Source organism: Dasypus novemcinctus, chromosome 27 (assembly GCF_030445035.2).
Source record: "Dasypus novemcinctus isolate mDasNov1 chromosome 27, mDasNov1.1.hap2, whole genome shotgun sequence".
In the NCBI taxonomy this organism is placed as follows: domain Eukaryota; kingdom Metazoa; phylum Chordata; class Mammalia; order Cingulata; family Dasypodidae; genus Dasypus; species Dasypus novemcinctus.
The window spans coordinates 28,901,576-28,923,018 of NC_080699.1; the positions used below are offsets into that span (position 1 = coordinate 28,901,576).

At 42.7% G+C, this 21,443-nt stretch overlaps 1 protein-coding gene and 1 long non-coding RNA gene across 2 annotated transcripts in view; one reads left to right on the plus strand and one right to left on the minus strand.

The window, feature by feature from the left end:
- Positions 1–17,046, plus strand: part of LOC131276313 (uncharacterized) — a 56,550-nt gene extending 39,504 nt beyond the window's left edge. The window contains exons 2-3 of the long non-coding RNA XR_009183801.2: positions 9,363–9,483; positions 12,967–17,046. This is a non-coding gene — a long non-coding RNA (uncharacterized lncRNA). The remainder of the gene's footprint in view (positions 1–9,362; positions 9,484–12,966) is intronic.
- CLMP (CXADR like membrane protein) overlaps positions 1–21,443 on the minus strand; it is a 94,463-nt gene that overhangs the window by 33,631 nt on the left and 39,389 nt on the right. The gene's annotated exons all lie outside the window — the stretch shown is intronic.

Sequence of the window (21,443 nt, forward strand, 5' to 3'; positions counted from 1 at the left end):
AGTCTTTTCTAGGCCAATAACTGAACTACAAAATCCTGAATTTCTCTGGCTATATGTAATCTAGAATCTCCAACTTGGGCAGGCACACACAAGTTTATCTAGGGCATTTCTTACTGCCAGGCCAATTCAATATTTAAAACAAGACTGTTGAAATTCTTTTATTTTAATCAGAGATCTGTGATCACAGCAAAACTCTGACCTAAGATCTTGAAAGATCTTAGTATCACATTTTTATTATTATACACCATAAGATATTCATGGATACAGATTTCTATAGCAGTTCCTTAAACCAACACCTAATCTCTGATCGTTCAGATTCTGGGTGCCACACACCAGCAGGAACTTGTACAACATTTGGTAACAAGCGGTGTATGTTTGTTCAGCATTGGTTCACTAGGTGCTGCCAGGGATACGAGAGAAAGACGTCCTCTTTTCTCTGTGAAGAGATCACAGTCTAATGAGACAAACAATTCAAGACCCAAACAAACCCATTTCAAGGCTTTGTGTGATAGTGTCTGAGGGTCAGGAAACGTCCCTAACCAGGGGTGCTTCATCACAAAGGAAGTATTTAACAGGGCCCTTGATGAATAGGTGGAATCTGAGCATCTGTAAATGATGAGCGAGGACAACGGGAAGGGCCGCCTGACTGCTTAGCAGACCAGTTGCCAGGCTGACCTCAGGGTTTGCAGATTGGAGCACCACCGTGGCCGCTTAGTCCTAACAAGTACTCAAGATGGGAGTTGGGAGGGCGGGGGTGGGAAGGAGGAAGGTTGTAATATCACATCATCAACACATCCCACTCTCCGACAGCCTGGGGGGTGATTATCTGGGAGTAACGTTTTATCCTGATTTCTCCGGTAATGATTATCAGGGGAAGGACACTGGCCTCGTCCAAGGGGACCCCTCTGCTGTTCAGATATGCAGTGGCTGCCCCTCGGATTTCTGTCCTCAGCTATATATCAAGTATGTGCTCCATGTGTGCATTCATGTTCACACACTCTTACCTGTTCAGAGATCCCTGCAGGCACACCTGAGCCAGTACACAGATCGGACAAAAATGTGTACCTTTGATTCTAAGACTCTCAGAGAACCAGATCAGATGCTAACCTAGTTCATTGATGTGTCTATTTATAGCCTCTCTCTCATTCCAAATGCCAAGTCACTGTCTAAATCTAAATCTTTTATTACCTTCACCAGGGAGACTTGAACGGGGGCGGGAAGGGGGATTAAAAATAGACACAGACTAGTACTGAAATGGCAATAGCTAATTTTTAGGGATCCATGACAATGGAGAACTGGGATTATGTGGATAATCAGAATCCACAGATAAACTAAAACCTCAGTTCAGCCTTTATCCTTTCCCCTCTACCTTCCTATCAAAGCTAATGACATAGAGAAGATAACTGGTCAAACTTCATCTCCCTCCCCTCTCACCCACTCTCTAGGGAGAGACAGAAGAGCTATGAAACATAAAATAGAAGAATCAAGGGGGCTGTATTTTCTACTCACAGATGAAATCACCTCTTATGTGATTAAAAATGATAGATAGTACACATTTGCCATGCAATATATTTTCAACCTCCCACATGGGAACATTTATTAATAATAGCAATTTTTGAGTGCTTAGTATGTGCAAAGCATTGTCTTATTTGATTTACTTTTATTTCCATTTTTTAATTTTCTCAACAATCCTTTAAGGTAAGCGCTAATTTTATCCTCATTCTACACAGACACTGACACTCAGAGAGATGACTTGTCCAAAATCACAGTAAGACACAGAGCCAGGATTTTAATCTTGCCATTTTAACTCAAGTTCCATACTCTTCACTCTATATTATACTGCCTCCCAGTAGAAATATTTACCAAAAATCATATTGATCTAGAGCTATGGTAATATTCTTGTGAGTTCTTTCAACGTTTTTCATTATTTTCTTGGTCATATATAAAAATATTTCTCAATTTTTCTCAACTTATGCTCCCCTTCTCAAACACTACTGTTATTGCTATTACTTAGGTAGGTTAAATATTGTGATTAAATGGGGCATTTTAAAATAGGTTTGGCTTCTTTTTTTTTTTTCCGGACATACTAGGGATTCAACCCAGGACTTCATACATGTGAAGTGCATGCTCAATCACTGAGCTACACCTGCTCCACTAGAATAGGCTTTTAAGACCTAGACATGATGAACATAATGTTGAGTGAAAGAAGGTCAACCCAAAAGAGCACATTCAGCGTGACTCCATCTATATAAAGTACAGAAATAGAAAAAATTAATTTGTGCTCTTAGAAGTCAAGACAGTGGTTATGAGAACATGAAGAAGTTTTCTAAGGTGCTAGTTACATTCAGTTTCTTGATTTGTTTCATCTTGTGAAAATCAAAAAATTCATAAAGCTATATACTTATGAGTGTGCATTTTTCTGCATGTATATTACACTTTGCATTAATAATCGATGGCCACATAACAAATTATCCCAAAACTTAGAAGCTAAGAAGAATGAGCATTTATCTCATCATTCTTGTGGGTCAGGGATCTGAGTATGGTTTAGCTGGGCAGCTGACTCAGATTTGCTCAGAGCTCACAGTCATCAACAGTTGTCTGGGACTGTGGTCTCATATGAAGGCTCAACTGGGGAGCAGGGGTGCCTGGAGGAGATCCACTCCAAGGTTCACATGTGTCCCTTCCCACAGGGCTGCTTCCTCATATAGCAGTTGGCTTCCCCCAGGGCTCATGTTCTGAGAGAGCACAAGAAAGCAGCCAGTATAGAAACCATCATTTTATAATCTCAGAGAATGTATCTCATCACTGCTGTCATATTGCATTTGTTAGAAATGATTCAATAACTTCAGCCCACAGTGAAGGAGAGAGGAATACCATAAGGCAGGAACCATTGGGGGCAAAAATGTATAAAAAATTATACATTAACTCATTCAGACTCCCCACTCACATCAATAAGCATTGCTTATAAAATTTTAAAAATGCTTTAACAATTACTAGTTGTTTTGCTAATCACAACATACCTGGAGAGTACATTGTGACATTAACTCTTTCCACTTTATAAACATGTAATAGCTTGATATGATCACTTTTATGTATTTTACATAGTGCTTTTAAGATTTTGCAATTCTTTCCATGCATATTTCATTTGAGTTTTGTTATGCAGCATAAGGGGAAAACTGTAGTTTGGCATTAGTTTCTCTGAAAGCACTGAAAAATAAAATTAAATACTTCATAATAATAATATCTAACATTTCTTGAGTGATTACTATGTGCTAGTAACTGCTCGCTCACCCTCAATGTGTGTGTGTGTAATCAGAACTCTATGAGGCATACAATGTTTTACTTCATTTTATACAGCAAAACCTAAGGCTCAGAGAGGTTAAGTAAATTTGCTAAGATCTCATAGCCAAAAATTGGTAGATCTAAAATAACAACACAGTTTGACTTCAGAATCCCTATGCTCTGCCAATGTAAGCTATCATATTCGTGTGTTCATAATGCTGTCCATATGACTTTGGTAATACACTTTCCCACAAAACATAAAGCTTCCATAGGTCATGGGGAAGTACAAAAGCTGTGCCATCCTGAGCTCAGGGGAAAAATGAATTATCTTTAAAGATTATGCAGGTAGAAAGTGAAAGATAGTAATTCTCCTGGTGGCACTTGTCCAACATTAAAGAATGTGGTAGTTTTTCTCCAAGATACTACTGCTACTGACCTATGACCATTTGAGGACAGTGTTTGGAAGAAGTAAATCTCCTGGTGGCACTTGTCCAACATTAAAGAATGTAGTAGTCTTTCTCCAAGATACTGCTGCTACTGACCTATGATCATTCAAAGACAGTGTTTAGAATTGATTATTACTACAATGTTCATGAAAAGTTGACCATCTTCATCATACCATTCTTTTAACACAGACTCTTTGAAAGGGGTTTAAAAATGACTACAGTACTAGAAAAGTTCTTAAGAACTACAGTAAGCTTTATGCTTCTTTATCCAGTCTGTGTGCAGAACTGTAGCCAAATGTATCAAGCTTAGATCAGGCTTCACAGGGACCATACCAGAGCTTCCCTACTCCCAGAGACAGAAAATGGCAATTACTAATCTTGATCTTGATCTTTATGCTACTTTAGGATGGTGTGCAGATAAATCAATTAAACTAGACTTCGGCTTCTCACATTAAGATGGCAAGAATAGACCCAGCATTGCAATTTGGCTCCTTTACCCAGTATATATTCCTGCTAGAAACATCAAGTCTCAGCAAGGAGGGATTTGTAATGCCAAATAATTTCCCTTTACTTTACTTTCTTTGCCACTCACACCCAAATGACAAAATGTCTACTTCACGTGCATTTATTCACTCATTCACTCAGGCAGTTATTCATGTGATCTAATTAAGATACTTGGGTTTATCTTGCCAAGGAATTGTCTTCTAGACGATCTTTGCAGCTTCATCAGTGCTGCAAACTGGTCTGGCCAATCTCCCTCCCTTCGTAAAGAAGAGACAGAGAGTCCATTCAGCAGCCTGACTTAGTGTACTTCATGCTAGTAGTAGAAGAGTAATGAAGAACAAGAAATAACCCAAGTGCTTTATGATCTAAGATGGTAGATTCCCAAATCTAGTTGATTACTAGCATTACTTAAAGAGCTTTAAAAAAAAACAAAACTCTTCTGAATAATGTCATATATCTATATGGTAAACATTCAAGCAAACAAATGAAAAGGAAGCCTGTATGCCCCATTCCAGACTCCCAGTTCCCCTCCTAGGTGTAACTTTTGTTACTAGTTCATGTACGTTCTATGCCTCACACTTGATGTATGGTTTGGCTGGGTATAGAATGTAAAATTGGACATAATTTTCAAGCAAAATTCTAAAGGCATTGCTTCATTGACTTCTAGCTTCCACAGTTGCTAGTGAGATCCCTGATGCCACTGTCAATTCCAATCTCGTGTAAGTGACCTCATTTTCTTTCTGGAACTCTTGAGGGTCTTGCCTTTATACCTATGGTGGGCTTTGGTGTAGACTATTTTTCATTCATTTATTGTTAGGCCTTTTAATCTGAAAACTCATTTCATAGGACCAGGACATAGTATTGTACTGTTTTAAAAATATTTCTCATTTTCTCTTCTTCCTCTTCATACATATATCTGTCAGATGTTGGACCTCCAGGATTGAGTCTCTCATTTTCTTGTCTTTCATCTTATGTTGTCCAAAAGCTCATATTTCCACTTATGGATGATTTCTTTAACTTTATCCTCCAGTCCTTTTAGTGGATGTTTTCCATTTATAAATAAATTTTAAAATAAAATTTTATTGAAGTATTTCATACATAAACAATAAATGTATAGTAAGATTTGTGAATTTGCAAAACAAACATTCATAACATCATACAAGGCTCCCATACATCTCCCTACTACCAATACTCGGCACTGTTGTGAAACATTTATTACAAACTATGAAAGAGCATCATCAAAATATTACTACTAACTATGGCTCATATCTTATATTTGGTGTATTTGTCCCCAAACCCACCTGATTATTAACACCCTATATTGGTATTACATTTGTTATCATTCGTGAGAGAACATTCTCATATTTATCCTGTTAACCGCAGTCCACCATCCACCACTGGATTCTGTAAGTTATAGTCTCATGCTTCATACAGCCCATTCAAAGTGTACACTCAGTGGCTCTCATTTTCAACAGAGTTGTACTGTCATACCTCAGTCAATTTTAGAACATTTTCATTACTGCAAAAGAAAAAATCCCATACCTCCTTATATACCCCTATTGTTGTCCCTTAGCATTGAAATAATATCTTCTTGCCATCTTTTAGTGGATTTTTAATTCAGGCTTTCATGTATTTAATTTTCAAAGGTTTTCAAGGAATTTCTTGGGAAGAATTATAAACTTGTGGCTTAAATCAGGACTTCAAACATCAAATATACCCTTTCTAGTTGTATAATCTTTGGCAGATTCCTTATCCTCTCTATTTCAGTTTTCTCATCTATAAAATGGGGAAAATGATCGTTAAATGAGGATCAATGCATCTTATTCTGCTTAAATGAGTTTTAACACAGGGAAGCAGACGAGGCTCAACTGCTAGAGTGTCCACCTACCATATGGAGGGTCCAGGGTTCGATCCCCAGGGCCTCCTGACCCATGTGGTGAGCTGGCCCACACGCAGTGCTGTGGCGTGCAAGGAGTACCATGCCATGCAGGGGCGTTCCTGGGTAGGGGAGCCCCATGTACAAGGAGTGTGCCCCACATGAAAAAAATGCAGCCCACCCAGGAGGTGGGCTGTCAGTGGGAGGTGGGGTTATGGCTCCTAATATTCTCAGTGTTAGCTGCATGAGGTCTGCAAGTAGAACAGCTTCAGAGAAAAGGCCTGCAGACAGTGACTTTGGGCATCCCTGTGTTTACAATTTGGTCTTCACCCTGCCTTTTGCCTGATAATTCTGAGTCTGGTTTTCCCAACCCTTCTCCTGTAGGATGGAGCAGGAGAAACTCAATGTCTCTTTCTGGAGGGTGCAGAAGGAGAAACTTAGATACTGCTCTTGTAAAACAGATTTTCATCTGATCCCTCTGCTTGAAGACCTGTGCTGCAGCTCCTCCTTCTGCTGTACCTGCACCTTCCAGTCTTGTTAGGACTGAACTTGCCCACCATAAGTCCCAGGGCAATCTCTAGGTCCCTGGATTGTCCTGCCTGATTCTAGAGTCTTTGTTTACCTGGTAGCTTTGTTCACCAGACAGCGCAGCAATATAATTTATGATGGGGGTTTTGGGCCACATCATATCAGGTCTGACCTCTGGAGACCTGGAGCTAAGGGTCAGCCACACAGGTAGTATTGCCCGAGCCCTGATAAAAACTCTGGTCATCAAGAGCTCAACTGCAATTCCCTGGTTGTCTGCACTCTGTCATACATCATGGTTGGGAGGAGGTGATACCATCCATGACACCACGGGGAGAGGATGAATGGAAACTCTGTGTTTGGACCCCTCCTTGACCCACCCTATGTATCTCTTCCTTTAGCTGGTCCCAATTTGTATCCTAATCTCTAATAGCTTTCAGTGAGTTCTTTGAGTCCTAGTGAATTATGAAACCCCAGAGTAGTTTTGGGAAAGCTCTGCAATTGATGTCAGAAGTAGGAACTTGTACAGACTGTTGCTTCAGACCTTGTAGTTTGGCTAACTCTAGGTAATCACATTACCTAAAATCCCCAATAAGTAATTGGATGGGGGGGGGGGGGTGTATTATCTTCTATACTGTAGACATTTTCTCAGCTTCATTTTTTAGAGCAACTAAAAACTATACCTGTGATTTTTTTCCTATCCTCCCATTCCCCTGTTCAACAAATCTTTAGCAGGGTTGTGCCCCTCAACTGTGATACTGCTTGTGATATAAGCTGTTCAAACTTGTGCCAGGTGGGACATTCTTTTGGGAAGTGGAACTGCTTGTACTGGTACTCATAGATGCTTACATTGGATTCAGGGTGGCCACAGTCTTTCTGGAAGCACATCTGTTGCAAGACCCTTTGCTCAACAGGATAGAAAAGGATAAAGAAAGCTTCTGTTTCCCAACAAGGAAGGTTTTGTTTCCAGAGCATTTTGCCTGAGAAAAAGGTAATAGGAATGTAAAAGCAAGTCTCATTTGGAATGAAGGAACTGTCAGACACAGTGCTAATTTTGATATATGAGACCCAAAGAGAAAAAGTGTGTAGGTGCTTTTTGTTTGTTTTCCTTCCTTCCTTCCTTCCTTCCTTCCTTCCTTCCTTCCTTCCTTCCTTCCTTCCTTCCTTCCTTCCTTCCTTCCTTCCTTATTTCCTTCCTTCCTTCCTTCCTTCCTTCCTTCCTTCCTTCCTTCCTCCCTCCCTCCCTCCCCTCCCTCCCCTCCCTCCCTTCCCTCCCTTCCCTCCCTTCCCTCCCTCCCTTCTTTTCTTTCTCTTTGCCAAGCACATTGCATTTAAGCTATTTTGGTATCAGATGAGGAAAAGTAAATGATAGGTTTTCAGAAAATCCTAAAGATCCTAAAGATGAAGCCATCATGCCTAATATAAATGAAGCCTTGTTCTGCCAGCGGCTTTCCTCCACCGTCATCTCTTTTGCTGTGTTTGCAATTTGGAAACCCTAACAGAGACTGACGCCTCCCCAGGAAAAATATTTGTTTAAATCTTATGTTTCCCTGTGGTCTTTAAAAGCCACTATGGTTTTTAGTCCTGGAATAAGCATTTCTGGGCATATCACATTGGCCCTCACAATGGCCTCCAGCTACGATCTGTCTAGGGACATGAACTCTACAGAGCTTGAGGAGAGATCTGAAGATCTTGTACAGGAGAAACTGGTGGCAAGCCCTGTAAGGAGCTGCACAGGACACGCAGGAAGTTTTCCTTGACCGCAAGTTCTTGTGTCAACTGGTCAGCTAACAACTTGAACTCGTATTATGTTCCAGCATTGTACAGATATTCTTTCAGTGATGCAAGGGTAGGATTAGTAGACAATTCCTACCCTCATGGTGCTTCCAATGTAATTGTAAGGCATGTGAAAAACAGTCTAAGACAGCACACAATTGGCATAAATTCTAAAGCCATAGGAGCTCAGGGGAGTTAGCAAGTGATGAATAATGAAAATCAGTGAAGGCAATAAGACTTCCATTCTGAAGGATATTAGCATTTTGTTAGGCGGAACGGGTGAGAGGTTGAGGAAAACTGCAAAGACAGAGGCAAGATAGAGTACTCTGTCTGAAGGGGAGTGAACTGATCTTTGAAGTTTGGATTGCAAGGGAAAGAAGAAAGGGGCTGTAGGAGCAGAGAGGAAGGAACAATTCATTTGAGGAGTTTAGGAGAGGGATGTAGTAGATTGAATGATGTACTCCCGAGAAAAACATGTTCTTAACTTTCCATTCTTGTGGGTGTAAACTCATTATAAACAGGACCCTTTGAAGATGTTATTTTAGTTAAGTGTAGCGGTCTGAATCTGGGTGGGTCTTAATCTTATTACAGGAGGGGCGTGATTAAGGCACACCGAGGAGCTGGGGCTGGAAGCCTGAGGTCAGCAGAACCAGAAGAGAAAGAAGAGGACGGTGCCACGTGGAAAGTGAGCCGAGGAACCCAAGGATTGCCAGACAGACAGAATGCTACTGACCATGGGAGGTAGCAAGTCTTGTAGCCTCTCAATCAATGAGCCAATAAATATGTTGTTTCAGCCAGCCCATCGTGTGGAAGTTGTTATAGTAGTTAGAAAACTAAGATGGGGGCAAGGAAAACATCTAGATAACTATTACTACCCGAGTTGATCCTTAGAGAAGAACTCTAAATTTCTATTGTCATTTTGGTTTAACAGTAGTTTCTGTTTTTATCTACAGTTTCCCCCAGCAAACTGATTTACCGTTCTTTTGAGATGAATCCAGGCAGGTGGAAACCCAATTCTGCCCCCACCCAACACCTCTTAAGCTTCCAGACTTTTGGTGGACTTTGGTGTCACAGGTGAGTGAACTAAGATGAAAGGGCCTTGGGGATATCCCATTCAGTGCACAGAACTGTCCAGCAGCAGAGTCCCGGAGGGCAAATCCCTGTTCCCACCGACTGTGCCTTTACAACAATCTAAGAGCCACCTTAAAAAAAAAAAAAAAAAAAAAAGAGCCACCTACCGGTATCAGTTTTTAGAATCTCTGGCCATGTCATTTTATGTCAGTCATTCATTCATTGAATACTTACTGAGCCCCTGCTATATATCAGGCATCACTGGAGGTGCTGGGTTCACAGCAGTAAACACAATGGATGTTCCCTTTATTTTGTGCTTTTCAAAAAAGGGTGCTAATAATTCTGGGGTCATGGTCAAGATGACAGAGCACATGAAATCACAGAATAATTATATAATCAGTGTCACCTTGGAAGGTCATTTTTACTAAATGGTAAGTAATTTAAAACAACAGCTTATATATATATATATATAGGGTAGAATACAAAATTCATATGCAATGCTTTTTTTTTTAAGGTACTGCAGCCAAGGACTGAAACTGGGACCTTGTGTGTGGAAAGCCAGTGCTCGACCTTGGAGCCACATCGGCTCCCCTGAGTTGGTTTCCTCATTTGTTGGTTTGTTTTAGGAAGCACTGGAACTAAACCCAGGACCTCTCATGGGAAGCAGGCACTTAACCACTTGAGCCACATGTGCTCCCGGCATTTGTTTTTTCTCCCCACCCCCCTGTTGTTTTTCACTTGCTGCATCTGTTCATCTTCATTGTTTCTTTAGGAGGCAGCGGGAGCTGAACTGGGACCTCTGATGTGGAACGGAGGTGCTTACTTGCTTGAGCCACCTCCACTCCCTGCTTTGTTGTGTCTCTCAATGTTTTTCCTCCCTGTGTCTCTTGTTGTGTCAGCTCACTGTGCCTGCCTGTCGTGTCAGCTCACTGTGTTCTTTAGGAGGCACCTCTGCTCCCTGCTTTGTTGTGTCTCTCATTGTGTTTTTTCTTCTTGTGTCTCCTACTGTGTCAGCTTGCTGTGCCTGCCTGTTGCATCAGCTCACTGTCTTCTTTAGGAGGCACTGGGATCTGAACCAGTAAGCGGGAGCCCAGTTGTCTGAGTAGTAGGCGGGAGCCCAGTTGCCTGAGCCACATCCACTTTTCTCCCTGCATTTTTATATACATTTTAAAGATAAAGCAGGACTTTAAAGAAATGCCATGCCTCCTGTGGCAGGTTGTTTGGGGCTATGTCCCCAAATCCACAGAGGTGTACACACATGTTGCTCTGCCTTTGAGTTCACCTAAGAGTGCTTTGGTGGAAAAGTTTGCAAAGCTCTGCCCTGCTTAATGTCTGGTGGCCTCACACTGCCTGGGAGGTGCTGCAAATTCTCTGAGAAGCTCATCTGAAAGCAGTTATTAATTTATTCATTTATCCATCCTTTTGTTGATTAAATATTTACCAGGTATCTATTATGAGCCAGGTTCAAGAAAATAATACTAAGGAAATCTCTTCCCTCATGGAGCTTATAATCACATGAAGAAGATTCACAGGAATAAAAGAAAAATAATTATAAGCTATGATAAATGCCATAAAGAAAAGGTACAGGAAGCCGTGAGCATATAATTCCATTGTTAGATATTCTTTGATTTCTTAATATCCCACACAGTTATATATAGTGGAATTATTCTTCATTGTTAACATTTCCTTAACTTATTCAAACCCTTTTTGAACTATCTGGTTTATTTTTTAGACTTCTACTTGCTTTCCATATTGGTAAATAAGACCTATTGTGTGGAGAGGTAGGGGGTGGGACTGAGAGGCAGTTTCTTATCTTTTCAAGGAGGTACTGGGAATTGAACCCAGAACCTCATACATGGAAAGCAGGTGCTCAAACCACTGATGCGCACCCACTCCCCTATTTCACTTTTAAAAACCAGGGCTAAGCCTTCCCAGAAAGAAACCTTCAGGCTCAGATCACTTCACTTCGGAAAAAAGAGTATTGATTCCACTTACACTCTTTCAGAAAATAGAGAAAGAGAGTACACTTTCCAATGTAGTCCATCTGTCTTACACTGATCCCCAAAACCAGATAAAGATATCATCACACACACACAAAAGAAAATCACTGGCCAGTATTCCTCGTGAACAGAAGAGGTACTCATTCATAAGAAAATCAAATCAAACAATAAACACAAGGAATAGTACAACATGGTCAAGTGGGTTTTATCCTCAAAATAAAAGGTTGGTTTAACATCCAAAAATCAATCAGTGTAATTCCCAGTATTTATGGAATGAAGGAGAAAGGCAGTATAATCATTTCAGCAGATGAAGAAAAAGGATTTAACAAATTCAACACTCATTCGTGATAAGAAAAATTCTCAGTAAACCTAGAAGAAAAGGAAACTTTTTAAAGAACAAAAACAAAATAGAACTACAAATTAAAAGATGAAAAATTACTAAAAATTTAATCACTGATATCATGTCACATAACTTGTATATAATTTGACGTTTTCAGCCTGAATCTAAAATATGTAGAGGGAAGCGGACACGGCCCAATGGATAGGGTGTCCGCCTACCACATGGGAGGTCCGCGGTTCAAGCCCCGGGCCTCCTTGACCCGTGTGGAGCTGGCCCACATGCAGTGCTGATGGCGCGCAAGGAGTGCCGTGCCACGCAGGGGTGTCCCCTGCATAGGGGAGCCCCATGCGCGAGGAGTGTGCCCCGTAAGGAGAGCCACCCAGCGCAAAAGAAGGTGCAGCCTGCCCAAGAATGGCACCGCATACACAGAGAGCTGACACAAGAAGATGACGCAACAAAAAAAAAGAAACACAGATTCCCGTGCCGCTGATAGAAGCGGTCACAGAAGAACACACAGTGAATGGACACAGAAAGAAGACAACTGGTGGGGGGGAGGAGAGAGAAATAAATAAATAAATAAACCTTAAAAAAAATATGTAGAGGTAGAAAGAACCTTGTGGAACTTCTCATATGTTAATAGCTAATTTTATTGAGTACTTCTAAGAGCACTCTGAACATTATCTCATTTTACCCTTAAAAAATCCTATAAATAGTACTATTTTTATTCCACTTTACAGAAATGAAAGTAAGGGTTAGAGAAGTCAAATAGATTGCCTCAGGAAATACAGCTAATAAATGGCACAGCCAGTATCTGGACCCAGGTCTGTCTGATTTGGAGTCCATGCTCTTAACCATCATTAACTACCATTCTTATATAACCACTTCCATGTATAAATTGGGCCACTGAGTGTCAGGTCACATTGATGCAAGTTAATGGCAAAGCTGGGACTAGAACTCAAGGCTTCTCACTCCCGGAGTACTGTTTTTTCAAGAAATTATGTGTTACCTTCATATCCAATCTACCCATTTCTCCCTCTTTACCAAAACACACTTTTTTACTCCCTGGAAGATGAGGGCCCAGAATACCAGAGAAATAAATATGACTTGGAAAGCTAAGTATTAAATTTTATCTCCTGCTCTGTTTAGCCTTCAAAACCACCAAGCCACAAAGAAGACTCTGCCTGCACTCTGAAGACAGCAAGTTAAAGCAGGATTGAGTGGAATCCTCCTTCCATAGGAATGAAGATGGAGAGGAAATATATAAGTATTAAAAGGAAAAAAGGAGCAAAGAAAATTAGGAGAGAGGCCAGAGAACATTGGATGATATTCATCTCTGAGAATTTGAAACTGTGACGCCTGTAGAGAGGAGTCCAAGCCTGTGAGTGCCCCAGGAGGCCTCCAACTGGCCCTTTTGTGGACAGAGATCAACTCCCATTGTCCTCACCCACCGCCACGTGGACCTCAGAACTCCCTGAGAAGGGCTGGGAAGGACCTCTAGGGCATCACAGCTCAGGAGTTTTGCCCTGCCCTGTGGACAGGGTCTGGCAAAAATAAAAAGGAAGAAACTCTAACAATCCGAGCAACACGAGTGAAGTAGAAAACGGTGTGGGCTGGATGGTGTCTAAGTGAGGAGGGGAGAGAGCAAGTTCTGGCCTTCCCTTTCTCACTGGTGGGTGCCCCTAAACCATGCTCCCACCTCGATGGAAACAAGGGCACCTTCCCTGCACCCGCTTGGGATCTGCATCAGACTCAGCATAGGAGAGCAGAATCAAGTATTTTTGGATGAGGAGGGTTGTTGAACCTTTGAAAATGTTTGGAAAAAGAAGTAGCTCATGAGTCGGAAAAAGAACTCACCAACCTAAAGTTTCACAGACGGGTGCTTCAAACACCATCGTGGTGCCCCTGTGTAGACAATACTCACACACTGCATAAAGCATGTTGTAAGACCTGGTGAAATCTTTTTCTTCCCCCAATGGATTTCAAAAATAGGATCTAGATGATCCTTTTTTCCTTCTCCCCCAAATAGTTGGACCATTTAGTTTTAGATCTTTATTCTCCTTCCTCAAATAGAGCATAGACACTTCACTTGCCCAGTCAGTTTCATTAAGAAAATATTTCCGGGCAACCACAGAAGATAGAGAATAATTATGGAAAAGAATGTTTTGAGTCTTAGAATACTTAACTACTCTAGTTAAATTTTATATAACTAAACAAAACAAATGACAAAACAACAAAATAAGCCCCAGACTAATCTTCCTCAAGCTCTTAAAATACTTGGTTTAAAAGCGGCGTTCAGAGTGGTTAACTGAGTGGGCTTGTGGTCAGAGTGGAGCCCTGTCATTTAATATGTGGCCTTGAATAAGATCCTTAACGTTTCTAAGCCTGCTTTTATAGCTGTGAAAAGAGCATAATAATAGTACCTACTTCACAGGGTTGTTCAGGGTTGCGCACAAGATTGCTCCTTTTAGAGAGCACTTAGCACATGGTATGAAATATATCTTAGTGGTTATTATAAGAAATACTAAAGTGGAAAGAACATAATGGTCGCAGGGGTGCGGGCAGAGGGGCACATATATACATAAGAAACTTTTAAGGAAGGAGCAGAACTGAACCCAAGTGCTGAGTCAGGGCCTCTGCTAGCCCAAATAGCAACTTTCAGCAAACTGCAGGAGGAGGAGGATTTTCCTGGCTGATTGGGTGCTGCAGGCAGCTGCCCGACTAAGGCACTCAGCAAAGGGATGATTTCCTTTGGACATTTGTGAAACTTTTTTTGAAGGGTCCACGAGGAAGTTCTTTCCTAAGTAACTGTTTCCCCAGCGTGTCCTATTTCTCTGTGCTCCACAAAGGAATTCCAGACTTGTTGGGACATGGCCTGGAGATATGTTCAGGAAAAGATGAGAAGCTTCAGGATAAAACGTACGGTATCTAATCACTGGAAATGAAGTTGGAAAAGTAAAATAGGACCAGGTCAGGAACAGTTTTCAAGACATACTAAGGAGATGCAGTTTATCCTTGATGCAGAGGCAATGGGGGATTGGGTGAGGCAATGGAGTTTCTAAGCAGGGGGTGTTGCGTGTTCAGATTTGCACGTTAGCCTCTGCTGTTAGCAGGGACAGAGGAACTGCAATGGAGAGGGGTGGGTTTCACGGAGACTAGTTGCCATCAATCCTAGAGCAGCAAAAAGCAAAGTAACTGCTTTTAACCCTATGAAATATTCCTTTTTCCTCTTTCACCTCAAAGACAACAAAATACCTAAGGAAGTTGCCAAACATGTTTGCCGTGTTTGTGCTGATGTTCTCAAAAGTCCATTATTTATGAAAATGGCAATCCTGATTCATACATCCCATAAACTGTATGTATGTATGATCAAGGCTAAGGTCAGACAGAAAAATTCATGAACGAGGTGTCTGTTGTTATTTCGGTGGTGAAGGCGAGGTATTTGGTTGTCTGAAGTAAGAGAATTGCCATTCAGTTTGAATTTCCACTGTAACATTTCATGGTTGGGACCTAGATTACCACTTTTAGGCAATACCTGTTAAAATGTGGGCGCAAAGTACACCTTTAGCCGATAACTCACCAAAAATAGAATCCTCCTTACAGGCAGGCTAACAGCCTTAGCTTTAAACGTGTGAGTTTTCCTGCCCTCATTTCAAGCTGGCTGAGTAAACCTCACGTGGCCAGCTCACTGCCCACGTAAGTTTCCATTCCACCCTTCCCTTCTAGAAAACCACATGAACCTTCCACATTGGAATGGTGAGTTTTCAGGGCAGGCCCGTTATCAAGTTCAAAAAGCGGTACCAAATTCAGAGGAGGCCGTTTCGGGAGCAGAAAAGGCCCGAGGAGCCGGCAAGGTCCCAGAGGGGCGATGGCCATCCCCTAGGAGGGCACAGTTCGGCCCGGCCGCGCGCGGGGCGGCTGCGCAGTGTTTGCTTTGGACCAGCGCTGCCCGAGGTCCCCGGGTCGCCTCCTCCCCAGGGGCGTGCGCCGCCCGTCGCCGCGGCCGCCGTGCGCCTCCCGGGATCTGGGGCGCGGAAGGCCGAGCAGGAAGCCTCCCCGCGCACGCGGCCTCCCCGCCGGCTGGCCCCCCGCACTGAGCGCCGCGGGGTGGGCGTCTGCGCGGGCGGAAGGCGCCGGCGCGGAGATTGAAACCACATGTGCCCGAGGTTTCCGCGAGCCCGACCCGGGCCCCGGGGACAGCCAGCCTCGGCTCGGCGCCTGCCGCTTCCCCACTCAGCTCCCGCAGGGCCCCCGACCTCCGGCAGAAGGAGCAGTAAGTGGTGGTTTTTTAAAGATGTAACGAAAGGGCCCCCCTCCCCCCCAAACCGCCAAGGAAACGCCTGGAACTTCCGAGCCCTCCACGTGGGCTGCTGGATTTCTCCTGCTGTGAAAGAGCCTGAGTCCATCAGAGAAGAGGGTGGTGGGGAGGGGGGGATCTAGAGGGACGGAGGGAGGCAAGGTTATCAAACGAGTATAAGATATACGTTGACTTTTTTTTTTTCTTATTAAAACTTTAAAAACGTACAGGGCGAATACATACGTATATCCCCATTTTTGAGAAATGGAGCCACTTCAAATCCTTGTCCCGTCGCCCGCAAACTTACCCGTCAACTGCCCCCCAACCCCTGTAATTTCCGCTTTTAGTTTCACGAACGTTAGAGCTTCCTCTCTGAAATTATGTGAGCATGTGTGGCACACCATGTGGCTGTGTACATATAAAAATACTAAACTTTGCTTTATGTTTTGGTATTTAACCAAAAAAAATGGGATTTTATTGTATGTACTGTATGTAGTTTATTTCACTTTTCAAGAGGTGATGAAAATCTTTCCATGCTAGAATTGAGATCTACCTTCTATCCCAAATGGGATTTATACTTAGATTTTTTTTTTTTTTTTTTTTTTTTTGATTAGGAGGTACAGGGTATTGAACCCAGGACCTTGTACATGGGAAGCAGGTACTCAGCCCCTGAGCTGCATGGGCTCCCCCCTGGATTTATAAAGGGGAAAAAAAGGCTAGATAGAGTTGATTAGCAATAGCAGGAGCTGGCAATCTAAGGCCTAGGAGTCAAATCCATCCTCTCCTTCCCCCACTTTTTTATTGCCTGGAGCTAAGAATACTTTTTACCTTTTTAAACAATTAACAAACTAAAAAGAATAATATTTTGTAACACACAAAATGATAGGAAATTCAAATTCAGTGTCCATAAATAAATTCTATTGGAACACAGTCACCCGTGTATAGTCTGACTACTTGCCCACTACAGCTGGTGGCGACAGAGACCCTGCGGCCCACGTGGCCTGAAATATTTACTTTCTGGCCCTTTAGACAAAAACTTTGCAGATCCCTAAGCTGGCGAATAGTTTTCAACCCAGGAAGAACCACCTCAGATGAAAAGTGTTCAGAAGAAGGTTAGACAAAGAAGTAAAAACAGACCCTTGCCTTCAACAACAACAAAAACAAACAACAACAAAAAAAACACTTTTGTTTCTTAATAAATCTTTACTCCCTTGCCTAAAATAAAATAAAATTAAAACAGAAAAGAGAGCCCTGGACTGTGGGTTGGGGGCTGTGGCTGGCTCTGCTGTTTAACAACTATTCCCTCCTTTTAGCGCTTAGCTTCCACGTGTGGAATACAAAGGGATTGGTCTAGAGGATTTCTAAGCATCGTAACATTTTAAGATTCTAACTTTGGAATTCTTAACTCCGTTAGTGCTGGCCATCTAAATGCCAGAAGAAAGAAGGGCTGTGGTTAAGTGGCAGAGAGCGCCTTTCCCCTAGATTACAGGGACTGGAGGTGATGGCTTGGGGTCTCCTGCGCCTCCATCAGCTTTCTGCCCTGAACCCCTGCCCCTGTGTTAAAAGGCTGTCTGCTCTCTCTGCAGGAAATGCGGGAAATGGACTCTGCACACACTAAACTAACAATGCCTCTAAAACTAATGATTATAGCAAAAAATGTCTTCACTTTACAATTCTGCTTTTTATGGGTTATTTTCCCTATTTTTTTACACCATTGCAAAAGAAAAAAGTAAAAGCCCTAAAACTGTGAGCTCTGGCTTCTGAACCTCAGCACTACTGACATTTGGGGCCAGGTAATTCTTGGTTGGGGGTGGGGGTGATGTTGGGGATTGCATCATGTCCCCCTTTCAGAAGATCTGTTCAAATCTTAGTCTGCTTCCTGGGGTGTGGAACCCATTAGGGCCTTTTTTTTTTTTTTAAGATTTATTTATTTCTCTCCCCTCCCCCCCAACCCCGCCCTGGTTGTCTGCTCTCTGTGTCCATTTTGCTGCATGTTCTTCTTTGTCCGCTTCTGTTGTTGTCAGCGGCATGGGAATCTGTGTTTCTTTTTGTTGTCATCTTGTGTGTCAGGTCTCTGTGTGTGCAGCGCCATTCCTGGGCAGGCTGCACTTTCTTTCACGCTGGGCGTCTCGCCTTACGGGGCGCACTCCTTGTGTGTGGGGCTCTCCTATGCGGGGGACATCCCTGCATGGCACAGCACTCCTTGTGCGCATCAGCACTGCGCGTGGGCCAGCTCCACACAGGTCAAGGAGGCCTGGGGTTTGAACCGCGGACCTCCCATATGGTAGACGGACGCCCTATCCCCTGGGCCAAGTCCGCTTCCCTCCATTAGGGCCTATTGAAGATGTTATTAGTAAAGATGTGGCCACACTGAATCAGGGTGAGTCTTAATCCTTGTGGAGTGGAGGCCTTGTAAAGAGGGTCCTAAACTGAGCCCTATTCCTCCTGCATTCCTGATGGCACTGAACAGCCTCCTGGAGTCGTGCTTGATTCCTCTCTTCCCCACCTCATTCAGCCAAGCCCTGGGTCCAGTAGATTCTGTCTCCTGTCCACCTTTGACTCACCACAGCTATGTGAGCTCTTCACAGTCTCCCATTGTAGCATGTACTCTACACCCATCTCCTCTCATGATAATTGATCTGCTTCCTAACATTCAGGGCCCCTGGGATCTCGCCCACCCCTCACCTCATCTCACCCACCTCCCCTTGTCCAAGCCCGTTTGATTGTACTGGAAATAGACTGTGTAACCCTTGATCCTTCTCCCTCCCTGCTGCCCTGCCTTCCTTCAGACCCTCAGGATTGTCACTGGGTTACCCTAGAATGCATCCCTTGCTTCAGTTTTACATGTTCCAACCTGTTCACTATCTGTCTGCAAACTTGTTTTTCTAGAATGCCATTTTTTCTGTAGGGTAAAAGACTCTTTGAGCACTTTGGTTAGCTCTCCAACCTCATCCCTGAGGGATGTTTAGTTTCATGAAATCTTAGCATTTTTGCGGCATGCACGAGAATGTGATTTACTTACGAAAGAAAGGGCATATGACAAATTCAACACTCATCAGGAAGGTATTTCTCTCCCCATGGAAATAATGAATCCCTGGTAGGCAGGCACTGTCTTTTACCCCTCTTTGTTTTCTTTACAATTCATCTACCTATTGAAGCAAACTGATTTATGAGCCCCGATCATAGTTATATCTCACGTTAATGAAAGAACAGTAGGCTAAATGATTCCAGGCCAGTAAGACGTCTTGATAAACATGGTCAGAAGAGAACCAAGGCAGCCTGATATATTTGGGTCATTCCATCTTATTCTACCTCCTTTCTTCCACAGCCAGACTTGTTCATTCAGCAGGTGTTTTGAGGTCCCCACTGTGTCCAGGCACAGACATTGTGTGGGAAGGGCAGCAGGAAGGAAAGGAGCACCAGACAGAAAGGACAGGAGCTCATGGGAAGGCACCTCTGGATGAGCAGGTCCACCCCATGGAGAGGAAGGAGCCAGAGCCATTAGCCACTACCTAGAAACCTAGCCTGGGGAATAAATTATTTCAGACCACCTCTCTCACTTCCCCATCAATTCTGTACGGTAAAGGCCATATGTGAAAAAGGCTGCTGCCCTATTACTCACAGTAGACAAAAGATGTAAACAACCCATCCATTAACTGACAATAAACAAAATGTGGTCTAGCCATACAGTGGTATGTTACTCAGTCATAAAAAGGGTGAAGTACCCATACAAGCTACAACCTGGATGAACCCAGAAAACAATATGCTGGGTAGAAGAAGCCAGTCACAAAGGCCACATAGTAAATTACTCCATTCTTAGGAGTGTCTGGATGTGTATAGAGTGTATAGAGGCAGGAAGTCGATTAGCCATTGCTCAGGGCTGGAGTTTCTTTTTGGAGTGATGAAATCTTTTAAAATTGCTTGTAGTGATGATGGTTGCACAATTCAGCCAAAACACTAAAAACCAATGAATTGCACACTTGAAAATGGATGAATTATATGTTATGTGAGTTATGTCTCAACAAAACTATGAACAAAATGGTGAATTTTATATTATGTAAATTAAACCTTAAGAGAACTGATTGAAAATTTTTAATTAAAAACAAAAAAGCAAAAGGCTGCTGCCTGCAGTGTCTGGTGGTGGAAGCCACTTCACCCTGAGGGGTCCATGTGTGGAGAGCTCTTTTAGTTTAGGTTGGGTTTACCTGACTGCATGTGAAGCTGTCCTGGGGGTGCCTGTGAACCATAAAAGAAATAAATTGGAGTTTCTAGGCTAAGAGATTTAAAATGGAGACGGGAGGTCATTCTGGAGGTGACAAACTGCCAAAGAATGCAAAGCCTCAAGCAATAATGTTCCTTAAAACCCTGAAGACATCCTGACACCATAAACAAGCCACGAGATAGCAAGAGATAAAGAACTCAGGTGAACTCGTTCTCCAGCCTGAAGGACAGTTAGAGTAGCTCAAATATCTACCAACCCCAAACTACTTATTATGTGCATAGTCTTTTCTTTTAGTACTCTGGCCTGGAAGTGCCAAGATGGGACACGATTTAGGCTGCTACCTCAATCTGTGCTCCCTGAATTGCAATTCTCAGACCCCAAATAAATGCCTTTATTGCCTCGCAGCCTAGTTTATTTCTCAGTTGACAGAAACCACTGACCCTCGGCCTCCAGTTCCTTAACCATTTTTTTTATGTTCTTACCTCCCTCCTTTCTCTTTGTTCATTCAGTAGATGTTTATTGAGCTGCTAACTCCCGAGATGTTTTACTAGGTATTGGGTATAGGAAGATGAAGAAAGCACTGTGGTTCTCCCCGTGGAGCTAATCATCTGGGGGAACAGGGATAGGACGAGGCATAGTGGCGTGTAATATGCTACGTGCTCTGAGAAATCATATACGGGAACATAGTTGTCCATATGCTCTCCCTGTGCCTGCTTACCAAAGTCAGCAAAGCACCTGATAAATTAACTCATGCTGAGATATAGATAACTGAGGAGAAACAAATGTGTTACCTTTCCGAGAGGTGTCTTTGCTTATTTCATAGCATCTGCATTTCTAGCGTGCTTACTTAGCAAAGCCAACATCCTATGTCTCTTTAAAATGTTGTGGCTCTCGTACCACTCCCCTAATTTAGGCTCTTATCACTTCATTCCTGTTCTAATTTCTAATATCTTCCTGCCTGGCCACAAATATTCAACAAAGCCATCAGGGCATCATTATAACCAATCCATAAATGAAAGCGGAGTTGAGAGAGTTTAAATTGCTTGACCAGCAGGTTTAAAGGATGCGACTGGAACAGTACATTAATCCAACAGGCTTGTGAAGAAG